This window comes from Ursus americanus, chromosome 13 (assembly GCF_024610735.1).
Source record: "Ursus americanus isolate L20-20 chromosome 13, mUrsAme1.1.p, whole genome shotgun sequence".
NCBI lineage: Eukaryota > Metazoa > Chordata > Mammalia > Carnivora > Ursidae > Ursus > Ursus americanus.
The window spans coordinates 29,779,144-29,794,155 of NC_142139.1; the positions used below are offsets into that span (position 1 = coordinate 29,779,144).

General features: G+C 36.0%; 1 protein-coding gene across 8 annotated transcripts in view; it reads right to left on the reverse strand.

The window, feature by feature from the left end:
• The window catches only part of ELF2 (E74 like ETS transcription factor 2), a 104,011-nt gene that overhangs the window by 77,742 nt on the left and 11,257 nt on the right, over window positions 1–15,012 (reverse strand). The window lies entirely within an intron of this gene.

Here is a 15,012-nt window from a genome sequence, read left to right on the forward strand (position 1 = left end):
ATCATCAACACAATCTAATTTTAGAACATTTCCAGCACCAGCCCCCCAAAAAACATCCCACGTGCTAGCAATCACTCCCCAATCTTCCCCAACCCCTAGTCCCTGGCAACCATTAACCTACTTTCTATCTCTAGATATTTGCTTGTTCTAGCCATTTCCTATAAATAGTTTTATATAACATATGGACTTTTTTTGTGACTGGCTTCTTTCACTTGGTGTAATGTTTTCAATATTCATCTATGTGTAACTTGTATTAGTACAGCTGACTGTTGAGCAACACAGGCATTAGGGATGCCAACCCCCTCATGCAGTCAAAAATCCACATATAACTTTTCACTTGACTACTAAGAGTCTTCTGTTGACTGAAAGCCTCACCAATTACATAAACAGTCAATTAACACATATTTTGTGTGTTATATGTATTACATACTGGATTCTTAGAATAAGTTAGAGAAAATAAAATGTTAAGAAAATCACAAGGAAGAGAAAATACATTTATAGTACTGTATTTATTGAAAAAAAATCATGTGTAAGTGGACTTATGCAGTTCAAAACCATGTTATTCAAGGTCAACTACATTTCATTTCTTTTTATTGCTGAATAATATTCCATTGAATAGATACATCATATTTTATTTATCCATTCATCAGTTGATGTAAATTTGGGCTGTAGTCTACTTTTTGACTATTGTGAATAATGCTGCTATGAAAAGTCATGTACAAATTTTTATGTGGATACACACTTTCACCTCTCTTGGGAACTGCTGGAACATATAGTAACTCTATATTAACATTTTGAAAAACTTTTTTCCAAAGTAGCTGCACCATTTTATCTTCTTATCAGCACTGTATGAAGATTCTCATTTCTCCACATCTCTATCAACACATGCTGTAGGTAATTCGTCATGCAGCAATAGATAATACATCATTCTGGTATATACAACAACTATCACTTGATAAAACTTTATAGGCTTGGTCAATTAAGCACCTGCCTTCAGCTCGGGTCAAGATCCCAGGGTCCTGGGATCAAGTCCCACATCAGGCTCCTTGCTCGGTGGGGAGCCTGCTTCTCCCTCTGCCTGCTCTGCCTGCTTATGCTCTGACAAATGAATAAAATCTTTTTTTTTAATTTTTTTCAAAATTTAAAAAACCTTCAATGACTCCCTTTCCTCTTTGGGATAAAATCCAAATTCATTAGCATGGGATACACTTAAAAAAAAAAAAAAGAAAGAAAGAAAAAGAAAAACCTTTATAATTAAAAAAATGCAACTAAAACTCAATGACAAAATATTTAACTTTCCCCTGAAACTGGGAACAGAACAAACATATCTACAATTACTACTTCAATTCAAAACTGCACTGGCAATACTGACCTGTAGAGTTTGACAAGAAAAAATTAAAAGGTGTAAGAAATAGAAAGGAAGATACGAAGCTATCACTGTTTGTAGATGATAAGACTACACAGAAAATCCAAAAGAATCTTCAGATATCAGAGTAAGAGTGTTTGCAAGGTATGTGGATGTAGAACCATATATAAAAATCAACTGTTTTTCTATGTATCAGCGACAAACAGAAAATGTAATCTTTAAAAAGGACAGCAGGTACCTGGGTGGCTGAGCCTGTTAAGCGTCAACTCTTGATTTCAGCTCAGGTCATAATCTCAGGGTCATGAGATCCAGCCCCATGTCAGGCCCCACACTGAGCTTGGAGCCTGCTTAAGATTCGCTCGCTCTCTCTCTCTCTCTCTCTCAGCCCCGCCCCTCCCCGTTTTCTCTCTCTCTCAAAAACATAATAATAATAATAATAATTCTTATAAATAAATACATAAATAGGATAACATATTCACAAAAACTATAAGATACGTAAGATTCAATCTAACAAAAAATGTACAAAGACCTCAATGGAGAAAATCATAAAATTCTTTGAAAGGACGTAAAAGAGTCTTCTATATTTGTAGAGATAACCATGTTCATGGAAAGGAAAGCTCAGTATCTTAAAGATATCAATTCTCAACAAATTCATCTAACAAATTCAATATATTTCTAGCCAAAATCCCAAAAGGGTTTTATAAAAAACAATAGCGGAAAAAAAAAAAAAAGTATGTAAAAGAGTATAGGACAAATTTAGCCAAGAACCTCCTGAAGAATTACCCTACCTAGTCTATATACTTAGGCAATAAGTAAAATAAGTAATGGTGTATATACCATCAAATATACTAATGGAACAGAATATAAAGGCCAGAAAAAGACTCACACATATTGAAAACAATATATGACAGAGGCAGTGTTAAAATCAGTGAAAAAAATTAATAAATGATGTGGAGACCAGTAATTATCCATGCAAGATAAGAAATTAAATCATTACCTCACACCATTCACAAAACAAATTACAGGTATGCTAAAGATTGAAATATACAAAATATTTTGCAAAATTAGAAGAGAATACAGAATATCTTCACGAACTCACAGTTAAGAAGAAATTACTAGATAAGACATGGAAGCAAAAAACAATTAATGAACTTGACTACATCAACTTTTTTTTTTTAATGCATAAAAACAGAAACCAAAAACAAAACTGAAAGACAAGAGATTGGGAAAATTTATTCCCCTCCTTCCAAAAAAAGGAGGAGGGTAAAGGAACTCCTACTAATTAATAAGAAATATATATAATCAAAATTCTATTAAGGATTTTTATATAATCTGTATTAAGAGACACATTGGTAAATTGTCAAGTGAATTCTTGATAAGGTTCTAGTTCTCATGTTGAATGATGTGTGTTTATTAGATTATTAAAAATAAACAAACAGCCATGCTTGGGCTAAGTATTTAAGTGTGTCATGAATCAAGGATTATGACTCATCTAATTTTGTATAACTGGGGTCCAATCCACGGAAGGGGGTTCAAAACCATATTGATTTTATTAGTTTCCCATCTAAAGTGTGAAAACTTGAATTGGTTCTTTTTAAATGTCACCTAAACTGAAAAATATTTACTAATCCTTTGACAAAGTCTCTTTTTTACAATTTAACGGGCTGTATTAATTGTTTCTCACCTAATTGCTTCTTACTGCAATTCCTAATTTGTGAGAAAGCTGTATCAGCGCAGGAGTTAGTTATCTTGTTTGCTATTACAGCAATCATATCTAAACAACTTAACAGAAGGAAGAAGGGCAATTCCATTTATATGACATTCAAGAAAAGGTAAAACTATAGGAACAGAAAATCAATGGGAAGGACCTGATCTCTAAGGGCACAAGGAAACTTTTGGGGGTAATAGAAATGTTCTTTTATTTTTTCAAAGATTTATTTATTTGAGAGAGAGAGAGAGCACGAGCAGGAGGGACACAGAATCTCAAGCAGACTCTGTACTGAGTGAGGAGCCCGACTCAAGGCTCTGTACTATGACTCTGAGATCAGGACCTGAGCAGAAAGCAAGAGTCAGATGCTCAACTGACTGCACCACCCAGGTGCGCCTTGGGGTGAAGAAATGTTCTGTATTTTGATTGTGGTAATGACTGCACAATGCTATGAATCTGTCGAACTCATGGAAATGTAAGGATGAATTTCATATACGTAAATTAAACTTCAATAAATGACTTTAAAAGAGGGGAGAACAGTGTTGAAAATTAGAGTTTAATCTATTAAAGAGACACTCTTATTCAATATTAACAATATTATGATATTAAGAACTGTAGCTTGTAATCTAAGTCTAATCTAAAAAGTTTTTTAAATTTTTTTAAAGATTTATTTTTGTGCAAGAGAGCGAGCCAGTGCACAAGCCACGGGGAAGAGGGAGAAGCAGACTCCCCACTAAGCAGGGAGCCCAATGCGGGACTCGATGTGTGACTTGATCCCCGGCCCCTGGGATCATGACCTGAGCCACAGGCAGATGCTTGACCGACTGAGCCACCCAGGCACTGCCCATCCATATACAGTTTAATTCACAACTGATTCCTGCCTATAGAATCAGTAAATTCTCTCCCCAAAAAATCCTTATTATTCTTAGCCATTTTACTGGTAAAATTAAATGTTTTTAATATGGAACTCAATTTCTGAAATACTTCTGATTCATATCTTTATTGTCCCATTTTTAAAATTATCTACAAAGCGACAGGAATTACATATACAGCTTATAATGCCAATATAAGTCTCAATAATAATAGTTTCACCATGTATTTTTCTAGTTATTGAACCACATAATTTTATGCATTATCTATTCATCCTTAGGCCCTATGAAATAGGTATAATTATCCCCCTTATTACATGAAGACTATTTTGACAGTATGTTTTATATTTAAGAGCTAGTATGATTTAACAGTAAAGAGCCTGTTGGCTACTACATCCCCAGAACACAGTAGGTATTCAGCAAATATTTGTTGAATTTTGGCTTTACCTCTGACCGATTATGTAATCTTGGACAATTATTTATCTCTTTAAACTTCAATGTCCCCATCTATAATAAGATAGTTAAACAACTCTGGGAAGTAGGTGTGTTTAGTTCTTTTCATTCCTTACTAAAGTGGCACATTATGAGCACTGAATGTCACTGAATTTACTATTATCATCTCTTCGATAGAATGCTGGAACTATATCATATTGCTAAAGCTTCATGCAAGAATAAAGCAGTAGCGGAACAGATGATAATACCTAAAACCTAATTGTTCTTCATGCAAAACTGAGATGTTCATTCTTATAATTTATTAAAACAAAAACTAGCACAACTTTTTTTCTTTTTTTGTATAACATTTTAAAGGTATAAAAAGCAGGGGCACTTGGTGTTCAGTCGGAAGACCATGAGACTTTTTTTTTTTTTTTAAAGATTTTATTTATTTATTTGACAGAGATAGAGACAGCTAGCGAGAGAGGGAACACAAGCAGGGGGAGTGGGAGAGGAAGAAGCAGGCTCATAGCAGAGGAGCCTGATGTGGGGCTCGATCCCAGAATGCCGGGATCACGCCCTGAGCCGAAGGCAAGCGCTTAACCGCTGTGCCACCCAGGCGCCCCAGACCATGAGACTCTTGATCTCAGGGTTGTGAGTTTGAGTCCCATGTTCAATGTACAGATTATTTAAAAATAAATAAATAAACAAACTTTTAAAAATAAATAAGGGGCATCTGGGTGGCTCAGTTAAGTGCCCGACTCCTGATTTCAGCTCAAGTCATGATCTCAAGCTCCTGGCATCAAGTCCTGCATTAGGCTCCACACTCATGGAGTCTCCTTAGGATCCTCTCTCTCCCTCTCCTCTGCCCCTCCCCCCATTCGCATTTTCTTTCTCTCTCTCTAAAATAAAATCTTTAAAAATTTTAAATAAAAGGATAAACAGTAAGCTAATGAATCTTCTAAAAAAATATTCCTTTGAAATGGGAATGAGGTCATCTTTGAGGGAACTAAGTCTAAGGAGTATACAGTTTGGAAATATTTGGGCCCATAAGTCAGGACTGGAAATAATTTTGGCAGCAAGGGTTCATGTCATGGGACCTACTTCAGGGCAAGATGACTGATCTAGATATTTAAAATTGGATGCTAGGAATTTATAGGATAAGAGAAATGTATAGGATAAATGCAGTTGCAGAAATTGCATAGGATAAAAGAAAATGATTTTAATCTGGAAGTGATCTTAGAGCTCATTTTACAGGAGAAAAAACAGATGGAAGAGAATAATCGAATGATTGAGTGAAATAACTTGCCAATCATAAAAAAAGTTTTGCATTTCAAGAGTCCCATACCATGGATAACAATAGCTTAACATCCTCATTTACTCATGGTCCTGACATTGTTATCCAATTAAGATACATGTCCTTAATCTTATATATTCGTATGTGAAATCTGTATGAATGACACATAGATAAGAAGTGAATTTAGATAATCTGTGACTTCATTTAATTGTTTAAAATACTTTTTTAAAGATTTTATTTATTATTTATTTTGTCAGAGAGCGCGACACAGAGAAAGCACAAGCAGGGGGAGCAGTAGGCAGAGGGAGAAGCAGGCTCCCCACTGAGCAGCAAGCCCAATGCAGGACTCCATCCCAGGACGCTGGGATTGTGACCTGAGCCAAAGGCAGATGCTTAACCAACTGAGCCACCCAGGTGTCCCTGTTTAAAATATTTTGATGCTTTCCTTGAAAGCATGCTTTGGTTGGTTTCTTCAACCAAAGAACTACAATGGCAAGGTTCCCAGATGTAACCTAATCAATGTTGACTTGTTCAACCTATTTTATGATGATTAAAATCTAATAGAAAAGTATCATCTAAAAATACTTGGGGACATGTGGGTGGCTCGGTTGGTTAAGCATCCAACTTGATTTTGGCTCTGGTCATGACCTCAGGGTTGTAAGACTGAGCCCAGCATCAGGCTCCGAGCTCGGCGTGGAGCCTGCTTAGGATTCTCTCTCCTTTTCCCTCTGTCCACCCCCACACTTGCACACGCACACACTTCCGCTCTCTTAAAAAAAAAAGAAATTTAAAAATACTTTGAATAATCAAATTTTACAGTTATTTAAAGAACTGATGAGCAAAGAGACAGCAAGACAAAATCAACCTGATTTGGCTGCCTACCGTCACCACTGGAGCTAAGAAATGATATTGCTGCCTAGTTACACTCCTTTAATATTATGATCTTCCTAATCTCTGTTACCATTTCACATAATGCTCAAATTCTACGGCACCAATAATAAGGGTCAGAATAAGTCTATGGAGGAAGCAACCACATCAAGCACATTTTAGAGTTCAGCCTATCTCAGGGTGCCTGGGTGGCGCAGTTGGTTAAGCCCCTGGCTCAGGTCGTGATCTCAGGGTCCTGAGATTCAGCCCTACATCGGGCTCTGTGCTCAGCGTGAGTCTGCTTGGGTTTCTCTCTCCTTCTCCCTCACCCTCTACGCTCACACACACACACACAAAATAAATAAATCTTAAAAAAAAAATTATAGAATCCAACTTATCTTGAGCCTGAAGGTAAGCAACGAAGTTTTGATTATTTATCAATAACCCCAAATTTATGTGACTATCCATTCTCAGACTTCATGAACTATTTGCAAGAAAAACTAAATTGTGGAAATATGTTTAGCCATGTATATCATGCAAATAAGCAGATTTCCAAATCAATTAAGAACCAGAATAAAGGACTTGTACTACGGGATTTAGTTAGGGAAAAAGTAACAAAGTCAAGGCTTATGCCCTGACTATTGCTCAGATGTTTGAAAAGTCTAAAGTCTGGTCACAATAGCCTCTTATTTATCCAAAAACAGATACATAAAAAGCTTAGAAGACTTGTTTCAACTGGCTTATGGTAGTCAAGCAACTCCTTTATAAGAGGCAAGGGCTAGAGGTGGTTGGGATATATGGTAGACTCCCAGTTATTAAGAAAACCTAAAATTGAGTTAGGTTCTATTCCAGAAAGCAAATTGGGGGTATTTTTCTTTCTTAAGGAGGGATAAATTGCTAGTCCAGCAACTGCCATCCTAAGGATCTTAGTGTATTTATTTCTAAAACCTTAGCCAACTTCCTCACTTTCATGATTTAAAAGGGAAGCAAAACTGCCTTATATAAGTATCTTTTTAATATTCTGATTTGATTAGGATATGAATCCATTAAAATGAATTTATACTAGAGGAAAGTCAATAACTAGCTTAGTTTAGAGTATGTTTTCTTCTTTTTCCAAACAATAAAGGGATAATAACAGGTAACACTAATACAGCACTTGCTCTGTGCCAGGCATTGTTTTAAACTCGTTATATGTGTTAATCTATTTAATCTACACAATCCTACAAAACAGGTATTATCATCCTCATTTTCTATTAGGGAAAACTTGAGGCATGGAGAGATTCAAATAATTTACCCAAGGTCAAGCAACAGGCAAGTGACAGAGTCACAATTTCTATGTAAGCAGACTGGCTCCAGAGTCTATCTATGCTTTTAATCTTTAAGTTTTTCTGCCTCATGATTATACAAGTGTGTTTGTTTTTGTTTTATTAAAACTATGAAAGAATCACATAGTACCTCTCCCACCCCACCCTGGGAGAGTTTTCTACCTAATTTCTTATTGGCCCATAACATGGGCTAATTAGAAGGCTTAAAATATGTTAAGTGGAAGTTATATGTATCTTATCTGCATTAAGTATATAGATTTTTCTTTCTCTATCCAAAAAGGGGGGGGGGCATGGGCAGGGCGATGAATTCTTTAACTCACAAATTCTCTCATATAAGTTCTGTAGGCCTTAGGGAGAAAGTGACTACATTAGAAATTCTTTCTACATTGCTCTCCTTCATGGTTGAGCTTGTTTTTTAGAAAGAAATTTTGGCCTGGAATTCTGTATTAGCAACAAAGATTCTGATACCTTATATCCTAATTCAGGTTTACCCATATTTCAAATAAAAGAACTACCTGAAACCAAAATATAAATGTTTTCAGGGGCGCCTGGGTGGCACAGCGGTTAAGCGTCTGCCTTCGGCTCAGGGCGTGATCCCGGCGATCTGGGATCGAGCCCCACATCAGGCTCTTCTGCTATGAGCCTGCTTCTTCCTCTCCCACTCCCCCTGCTTGTGTTCCCTCTCTCGCTGCCTGTCTCTATCTCTGTCAAATAAATAAATAAAATCTTTAAAAAAAAAAAAATGTTTTCATAGTGCTAAATAAAAAGGCCCCTTGCAGGGGCACCTGGCCGGCTTGGCTGGTAGAACGTGTGACTCTTGATCTCGGGGTTGTGAATCTGAGCCCCAGATTGGGTAGAGAGATTACCTAAAAATAAATATCTTTAAAAGTAAATAGGTAGATAGATAGATAGATCTCCTGCAGAAGCAACTGGGGAAAAAGTACATCTACTCTCCCACTTTGAGGGCTGAACTATGTACAAGGGGATCTCTCTACCTAATTAAGCCAAGGTTTACAGCTCCCTCCTCCAGGCCTGGAACATGGGCACATATGGGCCCATAGAATTACACTGAATGGATGAATGAACAAATGCATGCTTATTTTTACTTGAAGGACTAAATATCATCTTCCCCATTGTACCTAGGACTCTAATCACCAGGCAAAGGTAAATAACTCTTTCCCCAGAGGTTAAAACACAAATATTCAACTTCATCAGGGCAGAATCTCTTTTAGTCTTAAAAGAGGTGTGTCAGGAGTCTCACAGATCTCAGCATATGGTTGCATTCATGGATACAGTAAGGATATGTAGCAGGCAATAAAGGAACGCAACACAGGTATAAAATGGAGGAATCCATCAGCAGGCTTCCTCATACTCTCTCCTTCCCATGAGAGGAAGACATGCAGAATTTACCCTTCCCCCTGCAACAAAAATGCACCAACATTTATGCAATGTTTCTGCCCAGGGAAGCCCATCAGAGATGCGGCACCCAAAGTTTTATTGAGGCCTGTTCACATGGGTACCCTCTGCCTCGTGTATACCAAAATTCCAGGCCCCCAAAAGGAAAGCAGGTGTTCAACATAAACCATATTGTTTGCACAAACAGTCTAGGCACAGTGAATCATCCTTTTTTTTTTTTTTTAAGATTTAATTTATTTATTTGAGAGAGCGAGTGCACATCCGAGCAGGGGGAGGGGCAGAAGCAGAGGGAGAAGCAGACTCCACGCTGAGCTGGGGAGCCCAATGTGAAGCCCAATCCCAGGACCCTGAGATCAGGACCCGCGCTAAAGCCAAATGCTTAACCAAATGAGCCACCCAGGCGCCCCACAGTGAATCATCCTTATCAGTTACTGGAAACACTCTGAGAGCCAAGTTCCTTGCAAACAGGCCTTTCTAAGGAGAGCAGTGTCAGACCTACTATGTTAACTCTTTTCTGCACAGAAAGTTATTTAACTTCTTGAAGTCTCAGACTCATCTGTAAAAAGGAAAAAATAATAGAAACTACTTCACAGCTACCATGATTACTATAGTGTAACTATCATGGTATTGTTATCCAGTGTGATGGCAAGACTTCATAAAGATAAAAAAAAAAAAAAAGACTTCATAAAGATCACTTTGCAATAATGATGAGGACTACAGAAATTTACAGATAATTAAAGCTTCAACTTAAAACTTAATCTTCAACCCAGCAGCAACTTTTAGAAGAGGATAAAAACCATAATGACCTGGAATGAAGAGGACATAGACCCCATCTTTCTCCTGTAAAAGATATGGCAGAATTAAAATGCTTTATCATTATAGACTGATATTATGACTGAGTTTAAGTGCTTAGATATGACATAGTAGAACAGCATCTCCACTTCCAAAAATTAAGTAAAAATTCATGAAGGCAGACTTCCTGGAACACTCTCAACCCACCCAGATCACAAAATAAAACATAAAACATGAGCTTTTCCTGGAAGTTTATTTAAGCACACTATTAGAGAACAAAAAAGGAAGAGGAAACAATTCACTAACCCTTTTATGAATGAATATACTTTCTAGTTCTTACTAATTATAATCTAAAATTAAGATAATCATTAAACTTAGATTTAGAATGGCACGTATTTAACATAGAATTGAGATTTATAAGGAAAATTTATTTTTTATTCATGTATCTAAATGATACACACTGCAAGGTTATAAATAAAATTACTCAAATCGGACAATTTACTCATGAAAACACTGAAACTTTGGCCTTCAAGTATAGGTAAGAGATCAGAGGGATTCTGAGATTTAATATTTATTCTGAAATCACTATATTATTTGTTGGTTTTGTCCCCAATTCATGAATGTAACTTCTTTTCTTACATTATTTATAAAGCTTAACCCTATAATCAATCTATCACAATGTCCCTCTAAGTTTCCTCATTATTGTTGATTATGGCTGAGTAGAAACCTATAGAACATATAAATTACCAGATCAGAGAAATTTTTTGGTTTTGTTCTTTGGCCAAATTTATAATCCAATAATACAAATTAACATATGCTAGCTTGGGAACCAAAACAAATTAGCTTTATTCTATCTTAAATGAACCATATCAAGGATACTAAAGACACTAGACAACAGATAGAATGTTTTTTAATTGTCTGGATTTATCCTGTCCCAAATCATCTTTTTGTCATTCCTCTGTAATGAAGTAAAAGGTGAAGGGTGTTTTTTACATGTTTAATGCAAATCTTTCCACCACCCCACCAACACAAACTAGAATATAAGCTCCATTAGAGCTGAGCCGTAGCTATTTTAATCATCATTGTATATACACCTCTCAGAAGAGTGTCTGGCACATCACAGACCACAATTTCAACTCCTGACTCAAGTTTTCTTGTTCTTGACTTCCTTCCTCTTTTCTACTATCACTAATATATATACACATGTGTCCTTTGTTAAGCCACTTTAAATCATTTTGGGAAAAAAGTAAGCACCTTTTAACAACTATACATATATATAAATAATACTGAATATAGCCAGATTAAATGGTTAGTGAATAAAGGGGCAAACAAATATATTCAGATACACACTGTAAATCAGTATTAACACAGAATTAGAGTAATTTAAAAATGTCTTCCAAATTATGATGTATCTGAGCTAATTTATTTGAAATATATTTTCAATATATTTTAAAACACTAAAAAAGTATATCTTAAATATTATAGAAAAGTACATTTAATTTTACTTATTTTTATTTATTTATTTGAGAGAGAGAGGGCACGAGATGGGGGCAGGTGCAGAGGGAGTGGGAGAAGCAGACTCCCTCCTGAGCACGGAGTCCAACACAGGGCCCAATCCCAGGACCTCAGGATCATGACCTGAGCCAAACGCAGCCACTTAACCAACTGAGCCACCCAGGCACCCCTAGAAAAGTACATATTAAATATTAAAAAAAAAAAATACATGACATTACTATTCACTTTATAAAAACCATATCTTGGGGCACCTAGGTGGCTATTGCTTAAGCATCTGCCTTCAGCTCAGGTCATGATCCCAGGGTCCTGGGATTGAGCCCCACATTAGGCTCCTTGCTCAGCAGGGAGTCTGCTTCTTCCTCTTCCTCTAGCCCCTCTCCCCACTCGTGCTCATTCTTGTTTGCACTCTTGCTCTCTCTCTCAAATAAAAAACAAAACAAAACAAAAAAACCATAGCTTACTGTTTTTTTGATAAACAATAGTGGTACTTTGAAAAAATAGTTTATCTTCAAAAATTTTATTCACATAAAGCTTTAGAGTTTTAATCTGTTTAATCTGAAGTAATTTGAACTCCTAATTATTTTATGTTAATATTAGTTAGCCAAACAAAAATAACTGTAACTGGGGCACCTGGGTGGCTCAGTTGGTTAAGCATCTGACTTTGGCTCAGGTCATGATCTCAGTGTCCTGAGATGGAGCCCTGCCCAGCAGGAAGTCTGCTTGTCTCTCTGCCCCTCCCCCATCCCTGGCTCCTGCGAGGCTCGCTCTCTCTCTCTCTCTCTCTCAAATAAAAAAATAAAATCTTTTAAAAAATAGTAAGAATAACGTGACTGTTTTTGCTAGTGAAATAGAGGGGAAAAAAGTTATATTTAGGAAGTCAGTCATCATACAACTAACTACATCATGTCATCTCTATATTTTAGCCCATAATTATGAACAGTTGAAAGTATAACTTTATAATACTAACATGAATTGGTTAAAATTGTTATCATAAGAATCTCTGCCATTGCTATAAGTGTACTACAAATTTAAAGTTTTCTAGATACTGGTATTTTATTTTATTTTTAGGTAGCTAAATTTCAAGGAAGAAACATCAGGGAAGCTATTTTCCCTGCTGTTCTTTATAAAGCTAAAATCATTTAGAGAAGATCCTACATATATTTACTCACACTCAAAAACTGTTACAGAATAAAATTATAAACTGAGTTGCAAATTAACTCTTTAGTCAAGAATGAAGGTCACTACAATATTTTTCCAGTGGGTTCCCGCCACATTTAGAAAAAAGAATCTAAAGTCTTAAACATGGTCTATATAAAGATCAACCCAGGGTTAGCCCATCCCACTTCTCTAACCTCATTCATCTCTCATCTCTTTCACTGGCTTGCCAAGCTCTGACTACGGTGGCCCTGTTCCCACAACACAACAAGCTTATTCTGTACTTCCTATTCTCTAGGCTACAGACTCTTCCAGATCATCCACAGACTGAATCCTCCTCACCTACCATACAAATATCACCTCAAGTACCCCCCTTCAGAGACTTTTCTATCATGGCTCCCCTGTTCCAATTATATTCCACTGCCATGTAGCTCCCCCCATCATTCTTTATTTGATATCACATTACCCTATTTTGTTTTTTCATTATACTTATCACAAAAATTATTTTATTCATTTATATTAAATGTTTGTCTCCTCCACTAGAATATAAATTCCATAAGAACAAGTACTGCTGCATTTATCTTTTTACTACAATCTCTCGAGGACCTAAAATGAATTAATACTATACTATTAAATGTACAGGCTGAGATGAAGATGTTGATATTTTGTAACCATTCTCACACATATTGCTCTCTTAGGCTTCTTCCTTTTTTTTCCACCCATTAGCACTTACCATGAGAGAACTGCTTAACTCCAAGAAATATGGGCAAACAAGCAGATGTTATCCTGTATAATCAGTTCAGAAACTGACCCAAAGTTTCAGAATTAATGGTATATCTTTCAAATTATACACTGATCCTACATACCAGTAAACATTAATAATTATGCATTAATTTATATTATGTTTAAATAAAAACTATCAGATAAAATTTAGCATTTATGACTGATACATATTCATGCATATCATGAAATACAAATGAAAATTAGTGAACATAATTTAGAAATAAAACAAGCATCATTTTAGAATTTAACACATAGTGGTGGTTTTTTTTAAACAAACCTTTTTTTTTTTTTAAGATTTTATTTATTTATTTGACAAAAGAGAGGCAGTGAGAGAGGGAACACAAGCAGGGGGAGTGGGAGAGGGAGAAGCAGGCTTCCCGCTGAGCAGGGAGCCCAATGCAGGGGATCATGACCTGAGCCAAAAGCAGACGTTTAACAATTGAGCCACCCAGGCACCCTGAATTTAACACATAGTTTAGATAGCATCTTCTATCTAGAATGTAATTTTATCTGAAATTAAAGAAATCATGTTTAAAGAATTAAAGGAAAGCATGACAACTATAACTCAAAAAATGGGCAATCTTAATAAAGATATAGGTACTACATTAAAAAAAAACAGGAATAAATGGAAATTCTGGAGATGAAAAGTATGATTCAAGAGTTGAAAAGTACAACAGCCAAAACTAAAAATTCACTAGCAGAGCTCAGTAGCAGATTTGAGATGACAGAAGAGTCAGTGAACTTGGAGATGTATCAATAGAAATTACGAATTCTGAAGAACAGAAAAAAAGAATTTCAAAAAATGAACAGAGCCTCAGAGACTTAAGGGATACCATTAAGCACCCAACATGCATGTAATGTGAGTTCCAGAAGGAACAAAAAGGGAGAAAAGGACAGAAAAAATATTTGAAGAAATTATGGTCAAAACTTGCCAAACTGTTAAAAAAATATTAATCTATAGATTAAAGTTTAATGAATCCAAAGTAGGATAAACACAAAGAGATCCACACCCAGACATATCATTATTGAAAGCCAAAGACAGAGAAAATCTTAAAAGCACAAAGAGAAAAACAATGGAAGCCAGAAAGCAAGAGACAACATAGTCAAGGTGCTGCAAGAAAAAAAATCTGTAACAAAGAATTCTATAACCAGTAAAACTGTTCATCAAAAACAAAGGCAAAATAAAAACAATCCTAAAAAAACAAAAACTGAAATAATTCATTGATAACAGACCTGCCTTACAAGAAATCCTAAAGGAAGTGCAACAGACTGAAAGAAAATAATCAGCCCATAACTCAAATACACAAAAAGAAATAAGAAGCACCATAAAAGGTAAACATATGTGTAAACATAAAAGACTGCTTAATATTTTTTCTTCTCAGGGTGCCTAGGTGGCTCAGTCAGTTAAGCATCTGCCTTCGGCTCAGGTCATGATCCCAGAGTCCCAGGACTGAGCCCCACATAGGCTCCCTGCTCAGCAGAGAACC